Source organism: Panthera uncia, chromosome D1 (genome assembly GCF_023721935.1).
Source record: "Panthera uncia isolate 11264 chromosome D1, Puncia_PCG_1.0, whole genome shotgun sequence".
NCBI lineage: Eukaryota > Metazoa > Chordata > Mammalia > Carnivora > Felidae > Panthera > Panthera uncia.
Genome location: NC_064808.1, coordinates 57,281,684 through 57,287,683, shown reverse-complemented (window position 1 = coordinate 57,287,683; position 6,000 = coordinate 57,281,684).

Below are 6,000 nucleotides of genomic sequence, written 5' to 3'. Positions count from 1 at the left end.
GGCACCATTTCCTTGGGGGGAGGGATCAGCCAGCTACCTGTTATATCAGATCTCTCCCCTCACAGAGGAGGCAACCCTTTTTTCTACTCGCAGAGATAGGAATAGAACTATGCATAGATTTGCTTTCCTTGCCCAGTGCTTTTGCCAGAATTGTTATTCCTGCGTTTGCAGGAGTGCCCTATATTACCATAGTGTGTTCTACAACAATGATCTGACTAGGGGCACATCTGACTGCAGAGGAGCTGCAGCAGGTGGCTCACTGGTTTGGCTTCATCTCCCATCATCCAGAAGCATCTGGCTTGATGGACCTGTGGACTGGTCTGCTGAAGGTTCAGTTATAGAACGAGCTGGGAGACACTAGCTTGTACTCACAGGATGCAATATACACTTTATACTAATGGCCAAGTGTGTGGTCTTCCTGTAGACAGAATGAGCAGGTTGGGAACCAAAAAATGAAGAGGAGTGGCCTCACGCTGGAAGAGTGTTTGCTGCCACCTGTGCCCGATCTTGAACTTGGCAGTTTGGAGCTCCTTGTGTCTAGGAGAGGAACAGCTCCACCAGAGAATGCAGTAATTCATCTTAGGAATTGGAAGTTGAAACTGCCCCTTGACCATTTCGAGATCTTCATGACCCTGAATCAATAGGCAGAGAAGGAAGTCACACTATATAAGCCAAAGCGATGGGTCCCCATTGCTATGAGGAAATGTCATTGTTGCCTCACAATGGAGAAGGGAGGACTGTGACTGGCACCCAGGACATTAAAGGAGGAGCCTGTCAGTCCTCCCTTGCCCAGAAGTCCTGGTCAATAATCAATGGAGCAACCCAGTAAAAAGCAGACCACTGAGGACTCAAGATTTTTTAGGAATGAGGGTTTGGATCCCTATACCAGGTGGAGAAGCCCCACGTGAGGTGCTGCAAGAGGATGAGGGGGACATAGAATAATGGCAAATGGAGGCAGCTCTGATTAGCGCTGTATTTTTGTGTTTTATTTTATTATTTTTTTAGAAAGAAGGAGAGAGAGCATGCGTGCTCCTGCATGTGAGTGGGAGAGGGGCAGAGAGAAAGAGAAAAAGAGAATCTCAAGCAGGCTGCACACCCAGCACGAGCCTGATGTGGGGCTCATTTCACAACACTGAGATCATGACCTGAGCTGAAATCAAGAGTCAGACGCTAAACAGATTGAGCCACCCAGGTGCCCCTGATTAAGCACTTTAGATGACCAATCAGCTATGGAGATGGGGACTGTAGCAGCCACTCGTTATGTAAATTGCTTCTTTTGTACCCACTTTCTTATATAAAGAACACTAGTAGTGACTAATGTTTTTTTTAAATGTTTATTTATTTATTTTTAAGGGAGGAGAGAGAGAGAGAGAGAGAGAGAGCGAGCATGAGCGGGGGGGGGGGGGGGGCAGAGAGAGAGGGGAAGACAGAGAATCCCAAGTGGGCCCTGCACAATCAGCACAGAGCCTAATGTGGGGCTCAAACTCATGCACCGTGAGATCATGACCTGAGCTGAAGTCAAGTGTTGGATGCTCAAAAACTGAGCCCCCCAGGAGCCCCATGACTAATGTGTTAGTCTCAAGTGGTTGAAAGGTGAATTGACAGTACCTTGTTAATATGGTAGCCAATGAGACTTTGCACGTCTGTCTTAGGGACAAGACTTCACTGGATGAAAGACAGGAGTGAATGCTGAGAGGCAAAGGGGTGGACTGTGCCACATACCTTCTCCTTGCCTGCCAGGTGATCTCCTCCCCTCGCCTACTCTGACCTGGGAGGCTGGCTTTCGTGGGAAACACCATCAAACCTCTATGCCTGCCGGCTTCTGCTTGAGTTTGACCAAGGAGAGACCTGGAGGATCAAGAAGAGTGAGATCAAGATATTTGTTTCCATTGCTGCTTCCATGCAGGATTGTCTTGGGTTGGCTGTATCCCTCAACCAAAGGTCATTGCCCCCATCAAGGCAGCCTTCTCTCATAACTTTACCCTTCCCAGGTCTGGTAACTGTGCCCTCCCTTCCCTTTGGGGCCAAGAATGGTAGCAGCTCTGCTGCTGCTAACCCCAGTTTATAGCACAAGCTCTACATCCTTCTGTTAATTCTTTGGTAAATAAATCCTCCCAGGATTATCCTAATTTGCATGTGCCTCTGCTTCTAGCTGAGATCCTGACTGCCATAATCTTCTTTCTTTAAACATCCCCCTTTCCTGTTTCAAGGGCACTGAACACTTGCTGTTTTGAATCATGTGATCTGTATCTGCATCTAGTCAGTGCTCGGTAATGGTGATGATAGTGATTATTATTAGTAATGCTCATCATTTACCGAATGCTTTAACACTCACTCATAGCTTCCTAGTGAGGTAGATATTATAATAGTATCACTGTTTATTGATAAGGAAATTGAAGCTCAGAGAAGCTAAGTGACTTGCTTAGGGTCACTCAGAGAGTATTATGGTTGAGGATTTTAACTGAAGTCTGTGGAGCTCAGAGTTCCCTCCTGGTTACTGTTGCCAGGACGGGTTTATCCACTCTGAGATAGGAACTGTTTGTTCCTTCCATCCAAATACTGTCCCCAGTGATTGTTTATGTCCCTACGTGTCTAAAAGTAAACCTTCGTTCTCTTGGAGCAAATCATCTTGTTGTCTTTGTTACATAGCACATACCCCGCGTTGGAAAATCCTAGCAAGTCTGTATCTACCATCAGACCTTTAGTATGAGAATGACCTTCATGTGACCTTCCTAAGAGATTTTAGACTACAGAACAATGTCCTGCCCGGAGTATGGCAGGGAGTAAGAGGGAGATGATAGAAATTAGGGATGGAGTGTGGAGGGAAGGAAAGAAGATGGTTCTGGCTCTCCCCTTAGCAAAGTCATAAAGCAGATGATTACAATTTTCATAGGGAAGCTTGGGTTCTGGTTCTAGCCCTGACCCAGCTTGCTGCGGAATGAACTCTCCAAGGCTGTCAGTTTCTTTCACTATTATATGCTTAAGGTATAGTTCTAAGGTAGCCTTCACAGCTCCTACCTCCCTGTATTTGTGCCCTTGTATAATGTCTCCCTGTGAATGTGACTGGACCCGTGACTTCCTTTGAACCTATAGAATATAGTAAAGAATACGGTATGGTGTTACTCTGTTGATTAGGTTGTATTAGATTATGTTATGTTTTCTAAGACTTGCTAGCAGACTCGTTACTGGCTTTGAAGCGGCAAGCTCTCATGAATCCGACAGCCAACAATCTGAATGATTTTGGAAGCAGATCCTTCCCTAGTTGAGCCTCCAGATGAGAACTCAGCCTTGACCAATGTCCTGATTGTGGCCTGTGAGACCCTAACCTGGAGTCCTGCTAAGCTGCACTCACACCTATGACCCACAGAAACTGAGATAATACACATGTGTTGTTTTAAGTCACTAAGTTTGTGGTAATTTATCATACAACACAGAAAACTAACACAATGCATGATTTTTCAAAATGCTGGTTATATTTTTAAAAATTATTATACTGAATGCTAAAAATGATTTGGTGAAAGTTGTATACCTACATTGTTAATTGGTATGAACACTATTTTCTCTTATTATGAAAGTTCTTAAACACAAGCAAAAGTAGGAAGAAAAGTTACAATGAACCCAAGTACAACCATAGCCTAGATTCAAAAATTAAGATCTTTTCATATTTCATTCATCACTCGCCTTTTGTATAATAATTTCAAAATAGATCCCAGACATCATGTCATTTCCCTCTACATAATTCAAGTATGCAGAGTTGAAAACAAATGACAAATTTCTTTACATAACCACCTTGCCATTATTTCACCTAAAAATCTTAAGAATAACCATGTATCAGCTAATGCTCAGGCAATATGCAAATGTCTCCAATTATCTAAAGAATATCTTGGCATTAATACATTACAATATGAAGCAATATGTAACGTACCTTAAAGGTTTTGTTATTCTTTGATCTAGTATGGCTATTCCTGAGAGTTTATCATAAAGAAAAAATTTAAAAGATGATAAAAGTGTGATATCTATTAAAGAATTATTCATAATGGTGGGAAATTGCAAGCAACTCAGATATATAGTATATAGATCAGGATACCCCCTGGAAAATAGAGTCCTCATCAGTACTTTCAGTAGTGGGAAGTTGGAGTGGGAGAGTGATTACAAAGGTGTTGGGATATGAAGCAGTTCAGAGATTGGCAACAGCAGGAAGTCTCTTCCACCCCTGGTCGGGGAGGGACAAAAAGAAGAAGGAGGTGGTAGTACTTAAGCCCAGACATTGGAGCCACATCAGGAGGGGTGTTTGATGAGGCTAGGACCAGAGAGGAGACACAGCTATCATTGGGACACCTTCCACATGTGGGCGGTGGGGCGGGGGGGACATGTCTCCTGGCTTCTATTTTTCTCCTTCCCTCCAGTCTCCTGTCAGGGTCTCCTATTGGCTAAATCCAGCCAGAAAACAGTGGCAAGGGATGCTGGGAATGAAGTTTTCAGGATCTGCCCTTCTTGGGACAGAGGTCCCTCCCTAGTCTCCCAATTAGGAGCCCAGTCAGGTTTGGGAAGGTCAGGAAATGGAGCTGAGAGAGCAAACAGGCATAAGTCTGGCACAAAAACAAAGGCCCTAAAATCCGTCCAGGACAAGATTAAGGCCAAAAATATCTCAAAAAAAGGGGCTCCTGGGTGGCTTAATCGGTTAAACGTCTGACTTCAGCTCAGGTCATGATCTGGCAGTTCATGAGCTTGAGCCCTGCGTCAGGCTCTGTCCTGACAGCTCAGAGCCTGGAGCCTGTTTCAGATTCTGTGTCCCCCTCACTCTCTCTGCCCCTCCCTTGCCCATGCTCTGCCTCTCTCTCTCAAAAGTAAATAAACATAAAACAAACAAAACAGGGGCGCCTGGGTGGCGCAGTCGGTTAAGCGTCCGACTTCAGCCAGGTCACGATCTCACGGTCCGTGAGTTCGAGCCCCGAGTCAGGCTCTGGGCTGATGGCTCGGAGCCTGGAGCCTGTTTCCGATTCTGTGTCTCCCTCTCTCTCTGCCCCTCCCCCGTTCATGCTCTGTCTCTCTCTGTCCCAAAAATAAATAAAAAACGTTGAAAAAAAAATTAAAAAAAAACAAAAACAAACAAACAAACAAAACAAAATAAAAATATCCAAAAAAAGATAATTACTAACTTGTGACACATCCACCCGGTGTGTTCCTTGACCATTGAAATTATAAACATGAAGATTGTGCAGCAGTATAGAAAATACTTATACTGAATTATAATACATTATTACCCCCCTTTACCTTTCTTTTTTTATATCACCTATCACTTTCTAAAATAAAAAATAAACCTAATTATTATGTTTCTTTTTGGTTGAATACCCATGCTAGAAAGTTCGCTCTTGAAGGGGAAAGCAATTTTGCTTTTTTGGTTCGTTGATGTATCTTAAGTGGGCAGTGCCTTTACTCATGTTAGCATGAATAAAGTGATGTGAAGAAAGCAAAATACAACACGCATTTTGCAAGGTTGTTGCAAGGGTTAAATTAGTTGAGATATATAGTTACTAGCACATAGTAAATACTTACTGTACTTAGTAATGGTTAATTTCACCCAGGTTGGAGAAAGCAGACAGAGAAGGAAGAGCTGAATATCCAGGGGACTGTGGTATCTATCTCCACAAAAGGCTTCATCCCAAAAAGGAAGATAGAAAAACCACCATTAGAATCCCAAAGAATGTGGCGCGATGAGCAGAAATAGTTGGCCCTGCCACTTACTAGCTCTGTGCCCTTGGTCAGATGACCTAACCTCTCTGGGTAGTGTACTTTCCTTATCGATAAAATTGGAATAACAATAATACTGGATTTTCAGTATTGCTGGTTTCTTTAGTGTTTGCCCATCCTTCCTTCCTCCAGGGAGAACAAGCCTGGCCTGGAGCTGTCCGGAGTGCTGAAGACATCCTCCCTCCCTCAGCTCCTTTCTCCTTCCTTCTCTCCTTCCTTTCCCTGCTTGGCTCCCCAGAGCCCTACCAT